The following is a 14,620-nucleotide window of genomic DNA, read 5'->3' as shown; positions in this document are numbered from 1 at the left end:
AGCTCCCTCTGGCAGGCATGCATTTCACGTACACATATGTTAGAGCAATTTTCTGCCTTATACCGTCACCGCAACAACCATATAAAACAAAAGCGCCTGCGATAGATCCCTGAGGGCCGCCGCGCTCCACCTTCAACCACTCACGCTCATTGACCCTTCAGAGAATACATTTCTACCATAAAAGTAGCCCTTCCGCAGAGCTAATTCCAACTTAGGCAACTAAATGCGCCTTTGACATGGAATTAATATGGGATCGTCCGCTAGACGCCTTTGAACATCTCGCCATCCCATCCGAGAAAACTTCCGAGATCTGCGCCTGGCCACATTCTCTTCGATCTCACAACACTGCAGAGGAAGAATTTCTACTTCACCTTCAGCGCAATCGGTAAGAGACGGTAAGATCTCGGAGTTGATTGAGTCAGCTAGGATCAGGCACTTTCATGCTCTGTCAGCATAGCTCCTCTAACCATCTTCATATCGATGATGTTGTGATTTCGTTTCCCTTTACATATCTAGTAAACCCTTCCTCAAGTGTCATCGCTATGCTCACCGACGAAATGTCTCCTCCTTCAACTACCTCAACAACTCTTCGTAAAACGATACACCTCGCCTGTAAGCGAGCCTAAGCTGATTAGCATCAATAAGAGTACTAAAAACACTTTAACATCGCGCATTTTAAAATACCTTCCACTACGTATACAAGGTGTGCGTTAGGCAATATTTCTGTGTCACGTAGGAAAGACCGCATTCTGGTCCATGGCCAGGATGAATGGACCATCTCATCCATTATATGCTTACGCAAAACCATTCTCGCAAAGGCGCCGTGATTTTAAGACAAACGCGATCTAGGCATGCTTCATTTTTGACAACGACCGCCTTGGACGACCCCTACAAGTGAACCACCACATGCCCGCAGAAAAGCCCCAGGGTCATTGCTCAGGGTCCTGCAAGATTTCCACGCCAATGCTGTGCCTCCGCATATGCTGGCTCAGATCATGTATCAGGACAGTTATTCTAGCGCAGTGCAACTACATCAGTGTGAGCGTCATGGCTATTAGTGGCCGGCACTAACCCTAGTCACCCTTGCCGCGTAGATAGGGCACAACATCGAACTAAGCATATCCCAGTGGGAAGTCCTTAGAACGCATAATTCCGACGGTGCACCTCGGTGCTATAAGAAGACATGATCCTTGGCAAGGCAGTCAACTACCCTGTGCTCGGATCTCAAGCACAGAATAGTAAACTGCGGAATTAAAGCACGCAGAATAGTGAACTATCTAGCCCTCGATCACGTTATCACCGACCCAGATGAAAACCTCAGAGGGCAATAGGTAGGATTGATCAGAGGGAAAAAGAACACACTTATAAGGAAGTCCGCAAAAAAGTCCAGCTTGGCCATCCAACGCAGTAAAAAGCTCTTAAAATTTTGAAAAATACACTTTGATGCGTGTTTATCGCGTGCGAATGTGTTTGAATGGTTTGGTAAATTTCGCGATGAACGCGAAAGTGGAAGACGACCCCCGATGGATAATCTTGCTTTACCTACGATCCAGAAACTAGACGCCAAAGTGCCACTTGGGTTGGCCCAAATTCGCGAAAAGGAAACTTCCCTTCTAAAATCACGGTGAAAAGGATGTTGATTGCTTTTTGCGATTCAAGGGGATTAATTCACGAAGAATTCATTCCAGCTGGTAAAACAGTAAATGCGGAGGCATTATGGATCGCTTACTGAAACGAATTGTCGTGTTCGTCCTAACTTTCAAGAATCAAAAGATTAGTTTCTGCTGCACCACAACCCGGTAGACAACAAAGGGTGGCTGTGGCTCACCACTTGCCCTATCCCCGTTCCGACTCCGGCTATTCTTTATTTCTGAAGCTAAAATTGAAGTTAAAGGATTAGCTGAACGTGCCCAAAAGTGTCTGATGCCATGATTCAGAGGTCGTTCATCTCCTCAGATCACATACCCTGTTGAAAATCATGCAAGGGTTATTCTCCCAGCAAGGGAGGGGCAGTGCTAACTTCCAACGACATCTGAAAGTGACATCAATTTCTGGAGTAGTCACACATAAGCTCCCCAGATTTATTGTAGAATAGGCAACAATAAAGCTCCGGGCCTGCAGGGCATACCGAATAAGGCTCCAAAGTTTGCTGCGAAATCTGGACCAGACATGTATACTGAGTTATTTGAAGCGTGTATGTCCGAGGTGATATTTCCTGAAACCTGGAAGCGGTAGAAGCTGGTACTGCTGCCAAAGGCTGGTAAACCTACAGGTGGACCAACCTTATACAGACATGTATGACTTTTAATTTTTTTATACAGCAGAACGGGTAATGTAGAATAGAGTTGTTGAGAGCACGGGAACTCTTATGTCGATAATATGGATTACGTAAAGCTAGATCAGCCACCAAATTGGTGACTAGCTTAGCTGAAAATCTAAATCTTGGAAAGGGTAATACCCGCAAATATAGATGGCGAATCTGGACGTAAGAAATCATTCATTTCGGCCAATTGGAACCTAATTCGAAATCATACCATCACTTCCTGGGAGTGATAATAGACGCGATATTTAGTTATAAATAACAGTATTCTTCCGACAAAACATGCAGGGCAAGTAGGGCTCCGGATGTCGAACGTAGTAAGGTCACGGTATACGTGTACGCTGCTTATAACTAGGGTGGTCAGCTCGATCTTGTTGTATGCAGCCAGACATCTCAAATGATGCAGCATCCAATATTTCGAGACCGATTACGAAATCCGTCTCTCCTTTATCGCACACAAAGAACACCGAGAGGGAGAAATCTATAAATGAATGGCGTTGAGGACACCCAAGAAAGGGTCAGGGAACACACAAGCTGAACTCTACCATCAATGAGTAGTAGAAGAAAGAGTATAGGAAGAGCAATTATAATCTCACACAGTTTCTCATGGGGCATAGGGTGCCAGTGCCCGTACAGATTTAAATTGTACAATTCACCCGATTGTCCAAACTGTGATGGAGTGCCAGGAGTGCCAAAAAGGGAACCTGGTGCAGTGAATACTAGCATATGGGAAGGGTTGGAATGCGATCAATGCCATCATCGGATCTACATATTTAGGGTAAACGACGAAAAGCGAAAGGAACCGAAGAAAGAGCAAAGCAATTACTAGCGCTAAGTATAGAAAAAAAATGACTAAGCTGGTGGAAGCTAACTCCGCCCCTTGATGGTGACTCCACCGGATAACGTAGTTTTAGTGGACTAAAATTGAACATACTGGCATGTCCAGGCCACTCTCTCTGTAGAATGCAATAAGTAGATAACTGACGAGGTCAGTCTCTCATCATGATGTTGCACAATGGAGTACTCAGGCAACAAGTTCCATTTGCATCTAAAAGTACGCAATTCATTTCTGACTCTTAATTAGATGAAACTACCTCATTCAATGCGAAAAAAATGTCGAGTAATGCAATTGTGTATAGTTCCCGATGCAAAAAAATCTGTACCGACAGCATTCACTGTAAAAATGGTTTCTTTCATTCAAACAGGGTCGTTTTTAAATTATTGCATTTGAAGGTTTAATGTAAGCCGATTATCATAAAAAATTTTCTCTATTTGCTTTGGGGTTTTTTTTTGTAAAAAGGACTCACACAGTGGAGTTAGGTCAGGATCTCCTGTTCTCTCCAGTGCAGAATGGAAAGCATTTATATAGTCCCCTTTTCCATCATTTAAAAGTCAGCATTAATTCAGGAATCCAAAGTTGGATATTTCAGGTGGAAGAGGTTTCATAAGCAAGCATAATAGAAAAATACAAAAAATAGAAACGCCCCAATTGAGGTAGTTTATATCCCACATGACTATCTCTGATTCAGCAACGAACTACGGTCTACCGAGTCTTCGATCCTGCCTCTGTCCCGCGCCTTCAACGGGACAATATCCGCAGTCTCCTCAGCAGGTCCCGAATCGGAACACAGCTGCCCCATTTCTTGACATCGTTTTCGTTACCAACGAGGCTCTACATCCCGCGGCTGCTATATACCCTGGTACTTCATCCACCCCTGCCGTAAAGAGTCGGAGCGCATTTTCACTTGGAACTAAGTGTAGGACTCAAGGGTAGATGAAGAAGAGAGTGGAACATTAGGTACAGGTTGAGTTGAAAGACTCCCTCTCTGCATTTGGAGTGTCTTGTACTGTTGCCGGGAATGAAGTCAAAGAAGACTTACTTGGTGACGATTGCATGATTGAACCAAAAATCCTTTGGTTTAATCATGCAATGCTAAGAATACACCATAAAAAGGATTTCGTGAAAAGCACATTCCTTCATGGGTGTTTCGGAACAGGCATATGAATACCCGCGGTCTTTTGGAGAGCTTAGTCGCATGCGACTACTCCGTTCATCAAGTGGCGTCAGGCCGTGATCCGAAGAAATTTGATAAGTTCTCAGCGTGACAGAAGGAGGAGGCATATCTCCGAAATATTGAGAACCAGGTGCTAAATGGTACCTGCGTTATCTGAAGGAAGGCCTGCAACTAGAAGAGGTCCTTAAGAAGGCTCGGGACAGACCTAAGTGATCTTTATCAGAGCCAAGAAAGCGGGGAGTAGAATCCGAACCTGAACTCAAGAGGGGAGAAAACCCGGGCAGTTCAGGGGTGAAAGCCGGAATCAGGAAGTCCGCCAAGTCTCAAAAAAATACCGCCATTAGCTATGCTAGTGCTGTCAGGAACGACTGGCCATAGTGCCAAAAATGTTTCCCGGGTAAATACTCACTCGTGAGGAGCAGGAAACTATCGAAGGCCTTGTCGTTAGGTAGATGTGGAAGGGATGAACTGCGAAACTTGTGTTCACCGGGATATGCTTTCGACCAGTTCATATGTGGTGTGGTGGACTGCGCGACGGAAGACACTGCAGAGTGACTTAGGACCATAGCTAATAAATTGTTAAGTTGGGAAGGACCAGGACTGTCAACATGCGCTGAGGACGATATACCAGGAGCACACATGGTAACAGTGTTTCTTCCGATAGCCTCAACAATATAGACGGAAGATCTCATGGACCTCCTATTCGCGCATTCTGGATTATGGAGAGTTTCCAGAAGCAAGGTAAAAGGCAAGAGTAGACTCCTCACGGTTGGGGAATATGACCGATCCCTGGAGGCAATCAAACGTCAGAGTTGCCATATCAACTATTGATTTGGCAACATACCTGTGCACATGCACCGGGAAAAGCATGGGAAAAACACCTCGAAGGAAAAACCGGGTGAAAAGCATACCGGGGTCCCTGAAGAAGTCTCGAAAGCCATAGACGCGGAAAGAACTGAATCGGCTAGGGAACTAGACCTGCTGCCCAATGAAGAGCAGAAGCTGAAAGACATAGATTTTCACAGGCTTAGTGTGGACAGCGGAGCGCAGCAAGAAGAGCTCTATACAATAATGGAGCCAATGGCTAGCACTAAGATACCGAAGATAAACCTCAACCATTCGAAACCTGCATCTGCAGTAGTTACAAGGTCGAGTTCCAAGGAGAGCATTGGAATAGTGCTGGCTCAGATGCCGTGGGTGTACCGGGGTACATTTGCGGTCTGCAAGGAGGAAGCATGAAGGTAATTTGGGGCTCCTTTTGTGAAAAACCAAGAGCTTGCATAATTCCTAAACGTAATTTAAAATATATAGATATGTCTTTCTGAGTTCCTGACGAGGTGCCTTCTGGCTATCTAAGTCTCACTGGAAGACGGAAAGAGCACTTGAGAGGCAGTCGAGGCATCGGGCTGCTTCCCAATAGACGATACCCGGGTTCCACCGGAGCTAGTCGCTGAACTGTTGAAGGATTGTGAGAAGAGGGCGTTACCACTTCTTCTCGGTCGCGATGCCAATGCCCATCGCGATGTCTGGGGAAGCAGTAACACCAATCGAAGGAGAGAGTACATTTTTGAGTTTATTCTTAGCAATAAGCTAGAAATATATAACTTAGGGAACACTCCAACATTTGTGACCACCACTAGACAGGAGGTACTAGACGTAGCTCTAGGAAATACTCTAATAAACGGGCTGGTCAGGAATTGGAGGGTGTCGGATGAGCCCTCTATGTTTGATCACAGAATAATCAGATTCGATATTTAGGGCAACCTAGAGATGAAAAGAATAATAATCCAAGGAGAACGCATTGGGATTCCTATGCAATGCACCTGAGTATTAAAATGGTCCACCTTCAAGGTGACATCGGGAGCGAAGAGACAGTGCTGCAAAACCTCAACACAGTGGTCGTTGACGTATATCTGTCCGGCTAAAAAAGTTAAGTCAATAAGGGATGCACCACAGTGGAACAGGAACCTGTCCAGAATGGGAAGATAGGTGCGAAAACTCTCCAACTGGGCAAAACAAAAAGGAAACTGGCCGAAGTATAAAAATTCACTGACTGCGTATAGCAACGTGATCAGGGAAGCAAAACGTAACAGCTACAGGAGCTGTAGAGTGATCGGACAAATCACAGAAGAAATCAGACTTTACAAAGCTGTAACCAAAGACTGGGCAACATCTTCTGTTTGTTTGAAGACGGAGGATGGGACATTTACCGGAATTTACCACGGCAGAAACGACAACATTCCACCTGACACCCCAACAATAAATAAAAGACCAGAAAGAAGAACTGGAAACTAGCAAAAGGGGTATGCTCAAAAGCCAGGGTAAGGTAGGCAGTGAGAACTTTTAAACCACTGAAATCACCCGGAGTAAATGGCAACTTCCCGGCACTAATCCAGAGAGGTCCGGAAATCATCTTAGACTCTCTTCTGAGGGTAGTAAGGGCTAACATAGCCCTGGGATGTATACCAAGGGCGCGGAGGCGGGCAAAAGTGGTATTTATTCCGGAAGCGAGTAAAAAGGATGCTTTTCACTCCAAATCTTTCAGACCAATTTGACTGACATCGTTCGTATCCAATACAGTGGAGAAGATCATAGACAACTATATTAAAATTAACGTTCTGAAGCGTAATAAATACTACTGAAGGTTGTCCACAGGGCGGGGTACCATCGCTGCTTATGTGGAGTATTTTAGAGGATGAAGTAGGAAGGGCACCAGAAAAGAGTAAATGGACTATACCCAAAAAATGAAATTTGTCGAAGGTTGCTGAACATAGAGACGATGTAATTAGTGATGAAGAGTTAATCGTTTTAATAGTGCGCGATGCTTTGCGAGTCCAAAGTGCGACGGAGGACAATCAAATGACAATCACGATTGCAAAAGTGGGAAGGTTCGAACAAGCTTCTTTTTTTATCGTACATGGGGGTGTAAAATCTTAGAAAGACAAGTCCGTTTCAGTTCCGCCGCACAAACGTAGGAGATAAAGGTGCGTGTAAGATTCGCATCCATTAACAAGCACTTTCGGCCTCTCCAGCCCCAGACCTGCTAGGTTGCCATTTAGGAGTTGTTGGGTTTGGGTTTGACTTTGGGCATTCGTCCTTCTGCTTCTTTCTGCTTTTCTCCTGCGGCAACTCATGATTGATTTTTACAATTGCAGAGGAAACCAGAAACCAGTTTTCTTTCAATCATAGTATCTCAGGAACCAAATATTCCGGTCTCAAGCTCCTGTTCAAAGCTCGGTTCAGATTCCTCCTCTCCATTGCGAACCTTGAACAGTGAAACATCAAATGTTCTGGAACCTCCGGTATGCCACAGCATCTAGGACATTTCGGTGAATCATCCAACCCAAAGCGGCTGGCTCTAACAACCACCGTATCCCGTGAGAAACTGGGTAATCTCCCCATATTTCTACTCAACCAACACCCCAATGTTGGGATTGAGCCTGTGTATCGATGGATCCTTCGTAGACTCGTCCTATCTATGTTGCTTGAGACAGTTAGACTCGAATCTTGCCGCATTCCTCTCTTCAGTGCGTTCCTTCATACGTCTTGGATGGTACAGCAGATTCATTTCTTTCGTCAGGATGCCGACAGGGAACATGCCTGCCACCACCTGCGCCGTCTCATCTGATGTGGTTATAAAAGCACTGGAAGCCCTTGACGCCATCAGCCGGTAAACCAAATTCACCTGCTTCCGTCTCTGAGAGTTTGCAGACGCCTTTGTCCAAACAGGTGACGCGTGACGAATCAAACTTCGACAGTGTTTCGCCCGCCAATATGCCATCTATATTTCTGAAAGCCGGCTGGATGATACCATATTAAACTTCGAACTCCCCGAAAGCTACTGGACTTTCCGTTGTGATAGCGACCGGGATGCATCACGTATGTCCACGGGCGGTGGGGTCCTAATTGCAATAAAATTACATTCCGCGACGAACCCGCCTTTTCCTCCCCTGCCTCTCCTTCGCGCTTCCCTTTCTTATCTGTACGAAGAATTGGTCCTTACTGTTACTGCTGTCCCATCTCTCCCTTTCTTCCTTTGCGAAGATTTTAACCTCCCCATGCTCAACTGGCCTAATTATACTAGCCTTCCAATTCTTTTAAACAACCTCTCCCATTCTTCTCTTTTACTTTCTTCCTTTATGAACATTTGCTCTGCAAGTTTCGGGCTTCTAAGAGTTACACTGACCTTGCTCACTTCAAGGCTATGCACTCCATGGTTGAAAAAGCGCATAAAAGGTATTTGTTGAGCAGCGAAGCCGCCCTTGCCCGCGGTAACTTGAAACCGTTTTGGTCCCTCACTTGCCATTCCCGTAACTCCACCCAATCTCTCCTATCTTCCATCAGTTTTGCAAACTCCACTACCAACTTTCCACAATAATCTTGCGACTTTCTCTGCACCTACTTCTTTTCCGTGCTTTCTTCCTCGACCACTCTACCCTTTACACTTGTTCTAGGTGCAGACTGCTCCGAATCTCTGATCATTCTTCTCCATGCGCCTTCCCTGGTTGAGTTCGGACCTGGTCCCGATGGGTTTCCTTCTCACTTTTCCCTCCCCCTGTGTATAATCTACAACAAAAGTCTAGAAGAATGCTACTTTCCTCATCTCTGGAAGAAGACTCTTATCATTCATATCTTCAAGAACGGGGACCCTCCTCTTGCTGTAAACTACGGCGCCATCTCTCTTCTCCCCTCTTGTTCCAAAATCGTCGAGAGATACGTCAACGGCTGATTGACCACGCACTTCGGTCACCTCATTGTCAAAGAACAGCATGATTTCGTGAAACATAGATCTACGTCTTCAAACCTTCGGCTATTTACCAACTTCGTGCTTACCTGCCCGTGTTTGCTTCACGCTGACGACCTTAAATTATTTGCCCCTGTTTCGTCTCCTTTGAACTGTGCTCTCTTGCAGTCCAACCTTGATACTCAGGTCCCTTGGTGTTCGGTCAACAAGCTGACACTGGATGGGCCATTCCCTTAAACCCTCTCCCACATTTTTTTCTTATTATCTTAGTGGACAACGCCTTTCATTATTGACCTCCTTTCAAGACCTGGGTGTAGTATTCGATGACAAACTTCGTTTCAACTCCCAATTCATTGGCTTCATCAATCGAGCTACCAAAATGTCTGATTTTATCCTACCTTCGTCTTCCGATTTTACCTCAATTCAGACCTCCTTGACACTCTTCAACTCACTTGTCAGAAACATCCTTGAATATTGCTATGTAATTCGGTCTCCCTTCCGCATCCATGACTGTCGCGCTCTTGAAGTTGTACAATGTATTTTCACCCTGATCCTCTTTTTCATATAGCAGCACAGAGAACATTGGCGAGGAACAGATTCAAATTGATGTTATCAGCGAGATGGATGCATTTCCAAATTTTGGACAGAGCATCAAAGACGGATTTAACGTTCTTTATACGTCGAGCGAAATCAAGTTCGGTGCTGCCATTGACAGAAATAATACTTCCTAGATATGCAAACTATTCGTAGCCCTTGATATTCTGCCCTTTAATGCAAATAGGAAGAATGTCATGACCAGTCAGATTGAGAATCTTGGTTTTGTCAGGGTTTATCTTCAGTCGATCTTTTGCGACGCCATCCCCATCGGGGTCGGTCGGGAGTCCTTCTAGGATTGTCCGGAATGTCGCTCCAAAAACCCAAGTGGACTAGGAGCTATTCTATGTAGATCTATCATTTCTGTTGTGCCTTCGACTGTCGTCTCTTCCAATTCCAATGTCGCGAAAATATGGTCTGGTAGTTATTATTGATGTAGTGTTCACTCACCCGCCAAACGATCCCTCTCACCACCAAGATACTGAGGTAAGTCAGTTCAACGATTGAGCCTAACCCTCTACCTCGGAAAGCTGGCAGACATCCAACGTTGGTTAGTATAATATTCAGCTTCGCAAAGTTTTCAAATAGGGTTTGGTCCCTGATCTTCGTCACTCGGCTTCCCCACTCCAAGATCCACCTGTTGAAATCGCAGGCAGTAATTTTAGGGCTGTGGTCCCTAGCGTCCAACACCAAGTTGTTTAGCATCTCTAACACTAGGAGCAAGCAAAAAAAACTAGAAACATTCTAACTGAGACAGTTTATATCCCACATGACTATCTCTGATTCAGCGACAAGCTACTGTTCACCGAGCCTCTGATCCTGTCTCACACCTTCATCGGGACAATACCCGGAGCCTCCTCAGCAGGTCACGATTGGGAACACAACCGCCCCACCTGTTGGCATCGTTTCCGTCGCCAACGAAGCTCCACTTCCCGCGGCTGCTCTATACCCTGGTACTTCATCCACCCGTGCCAGTGGCACCAGGTTAAAGGTGGCCTCTCACCTAAATAGCTGTTTATCTACAGACTAGCATTCGCTACTTCTACGGACGATGTCCTGCAGTACATAAACAGCAAAGTTAGTTTACTTTCTCCTCTGTCCTGTGCCAAACTGGCAAAAGACAGTAACCCCGACTCAGTGGCAATGACTTTCAAGGTCACTGTTAAAGGATCGACTCCTTTGCCCATACTGTATTTTTACTGTACTATACTGAATATTTCTCACTCATACTAGACCGTCATTGCCTGGATAGGGTACGAATGACCGAGTGGCCATTTCATGACCACTAAATTGTCATCCTTGATGGTGACAATTGTGTCGATCGGAATATTTGGCATAGCGGTGTTCTAGGAGATACAAATACTCATTGAACCAGCCTCGCCAGAATTCTCGCCTGATGTTGTTTAATTGACGCCAATCTGTTGTTAAACCCGTTTTCCTTGGTTGTGCCTCCGAATCTATTATCGGTTCTCCAATGAAGAAATGACCTGTTGTTAAAGCTGCTAGATCGTTTGGATTTGAGGGTAGTGGCGTCAAAGGACGCGAATTAAGTATCGCTTCAATTTCAACTTCATTTCGAAACGAACTTGGCTCGGTATGTTTCAGGATGATAACTGGCAGCTTCATGGATTCGCAACGAGCTTATACTGCCGCTATCTACGCTGTCGTTCCTAAACATGTATCTACGCTGTTAACAGCAAAAACGAAGGTTGCTTCAAGAAAGATTCAGTTCTTACCTCGATTGGAAATTTGCGCAGCGATATTTCGCTCGCATATCCTCGATGCAGCGCAGCAGCTACCGAAAGCGACTCACATGTGGTTAGACTCCCAAATCGGGCTGGAATGGCTCAAAGGCCATCCGTCCAAATAGCAAACGTTTATTGCCAACCGCACAAGTGAAATCATCACCCGACTTCCAAGCATGTGCGATCAGCTAACAACGCCGCAGATTGTGCAGCTTGAGGCCTGAGCTCTGCTGACCTTGCTTCCCATCGCCGTTGGTGGCATGGACCAGATCGGTTGACGAAACTAGAAACCGATTGGCCATCCTCAACGTCTGTCGACTCGCACGCCGACGGGAACGTGCCTCCCTTGCTACCTTGGAGGAGACAACAGACGAACCCTCAACGCCGTCTATATACAGTTGTTTGCCGGAGCTGTAGCGGTTTTCAAGATTTGAAAAAATCGGATGGATTTTGTCCTATTGATCCCGTTGAAGACTTCGCACTGTTGAACGTCCAACGCATAGAGCCTCATTGAGGAAAGAACAGAGCCTCGCCAGTGTATTTTGTTTCAGAGCCGTTCAACTTGAACATTTCAAGGACGAATGTCTGCGGCTCATCGCTGGCGAGTCAGTATCAAAACGCAGCCGGTTCGTTAGCAAGGACTGATTCTTGACTCCTGCAGTTGATTTCTTGCATCCACGAAGTTTGTCGCTTTGTCACAGAAGCTTTTCTTGCAATAATCCCGTCGTCCAATAAAACTTTTGAGCATGCCCAAGAACAAATTGGAGACAAGCTCCAAGTGCACTGCCTTTGATGCAAACCAGCAGAACACAGCTATGTACGTTTTTTGAGGTCACTTTCCCCTGATGTTGAAGTGGTAATAAACTGGACGGCAAAAATCGACTCCGGTATTTACGAAAAGCCGTGCTGATTGCACTCTTGGTCCAGGCAGATTATCCATTTGTTTAGCAAGCAGTCTAGGATTGGCTCTTATGTATTTGATACCTTATGGACAACTGATCTTGCCAGGGTCTTGCCTTTCAGCGACCAAAAAGTCTGTCTTGTTATTGCGAGAAGACCTTGGGGACCTATGTGTACATGACTTTTGTGAATGTCGTCCAATATCAATTTGGTGGCCGTATGCATCCGGAAATGGAATGATATGGGTTAAACATTAGAGGAATGAAGACGTAGGTAACAAATCTCCTCCTTGAAGTCCTCCCAGCGCATGGCCTTGATAATACATCGTAAGACATGCTGTCGCACTTCTTGGCTTAGTACCAAGTTCGGAGTAGATTGCTCCCGACGTTGTCTCCTACATCGTGTTGTAAAACGTAGAAGGTAGCCTGTGATGCGAAGTAGTCTACCAAAAGAATTTCGGTGGGTATTTCCAAAACGACACTTGTTGACAATGTTTCCATTGTTCGGCATCATTTTCTAGTGTTGGAACTTTATGAGTAATATTGCATTCTCAAAGAACGCAGGCACGCGCGGAGGCTCCGTCGAGCGGAGAAGCGACTTCACAGATGGAAAAAGGAAGCCTGGGAGAACCAACAGGTTTGTGAACTCGAAAAGTACAGGAAGCAACCGCACCAGGCGCCGAAGTTTAACCAAAGTGTCAGCAGGATGAACCCTTATACACCTCGGTGCTCATTTTGCCGAGATAAAGGAGGAAATCTCAAAAATCAGATTGAGAATGGGCATATTGATGGATTGACTATTTTGATGAACTGCTCAACAATCAAAATATCGGCGAGTTGGAGGTCCCGCCAACTGAAGACGACGGACAAATATTGCCTCCACCAAGTATAGGAGAAACAGTCCGTGGATTTCATCGGTTTAAAAATCATAAGTCGCCAGGAGCTGATGGAAATACAGCCGAATTGGTTAAATATGGAGGCGACCAATTACAACAAATGGTTCATCAACTTGTTTTTAAGGTGTGGGACAGGGAATCAATGCCTGACGACTGGCAAACAGGCATTATCTGTCTCATACATAAAAAGGGAGAGATCACACAGTGCAGCAATTATAGAGGTATCGCGTTACTGGCTGCCATCTATTGATATTCTCTGCTATCTTACTAGGCTGGATAGCCCCATACACTCAGAACATTATTGGCGCATACCAAGGAGACTTCACTCCAGGCAAATAAGCAACAGATCAGATTTTCTCTCTACGGCAAGCTGTCCAACTGTTCGAATATGGACGCTTCCCCCTGCTATCGGATCGACCATGGAATGATTTCGCCGTAACCCATAATGCTGCTCTGATAGACCAACTGCCTAGCTATATGATCGGGAGCAGCATGTTGTATATCACCCTTTCCAACATTTTCTTCATAGTGTCTAAAAGATAGGGCCATATGAAGAGGGTAGGCCAGGTGCTTTTTGAGGATTCGGCATCAGAACCAATCTCTGTCTTTTCCAATGGGCGGGAGACACTCCTTTCACTTTGCAAAATTCAAATGTGCATATGAATCACGTGGCCTGATTTTACCCGTCAATTTGAGGACTTTGTCCGAAATCCCGTCTAATCCTGAAGCCTTATTACCATCAATTCCTCCACACATTTCTTGAAGTTCCTTCTCGTGGATCGAAGAAGCATCCTGTTCAGCCGTTGGCTGACCTCCATGTTTCAGGAAAAGAAACGTAATTATTTGTGAATAAGAGCTGCGAATACGTAACCCTGGGTGACTTTTGGCAACAAATTTTATTCATTACTACCTTGTAGGCAGCGGCCCACCGGTTCTCATTTGCCTCAAGGCACGGATGCCTGTACCAATTTTGCTTACTTTCCCTATTGTCTGACTTCCTCTCGCTCGTAGGCGCAATGATCTCAACACAAGTCCCACCAATAGTTTGGTTTCTTATGGTGGCGGTGAAAACGCCGTCACGGCGTTGTAAAGTCCTATCCGCTGACATAACTGACTCATCTTTTGCTACACCGTCCCCTTCATCTCGGGAGTCCTTCTAGGACTATCAAGAATGTCTCCTGTCTAAAAACCCCAGTGGACTAGGAGCTATTCTATGTAGATCTGTCATTTCTATTGTGTCTTCGACTGTCGCCTCTTCCGTCTCCAATGTCGCGAAAAGATGGTCTGGCAGCTATTATTGCTGTAGTGTTCTCTCATCACCAAGATACTGAGATAAATCAATTCAACGATTGAGCGTAGCCCTCTACCTTGGAAAGTTGGCAGACATCCAACGTTGGTTAGTATAAT

At 45.4% G+C, this 14,620-nt stretch overlaps 1 protein-coding gene across 2 annotated transcripts in view; it reads left to right on the top strand.

Annotated features, from left to right (window-relative positions):
- LOC119650624 (E3 ubiquitin-protein ligase RNF19B-like) overlaps positions 1-14,620 on the top strand; it is a 227,993-nt gene that overhangs the window by 146,849 nt on the left and 66,524 nt on the right. The gene's annotated exons all lie outside the window — the stretch shown is intronic.

This window comes from Hermetia illucens, chromosome 3 (assembly GCF_905115235.1).
Source record: "Hermetia illucens chromosome 3, iHerIll2.2.curated.20191125, whole genome shotgun sequence".
In the NCBI taxonomy this organism is placed as follows: domain Eukaryota; kingdom Metazoa; phylum Arthropoda; class Insecta; order Diptera; family Stratiomyidae; genus Hermetia; species Hermetia illucens.
Note: the sequence above shows the minus strand (reverse complement) of the source record. Positions and strands in the feature narration are given on the sequence as shown.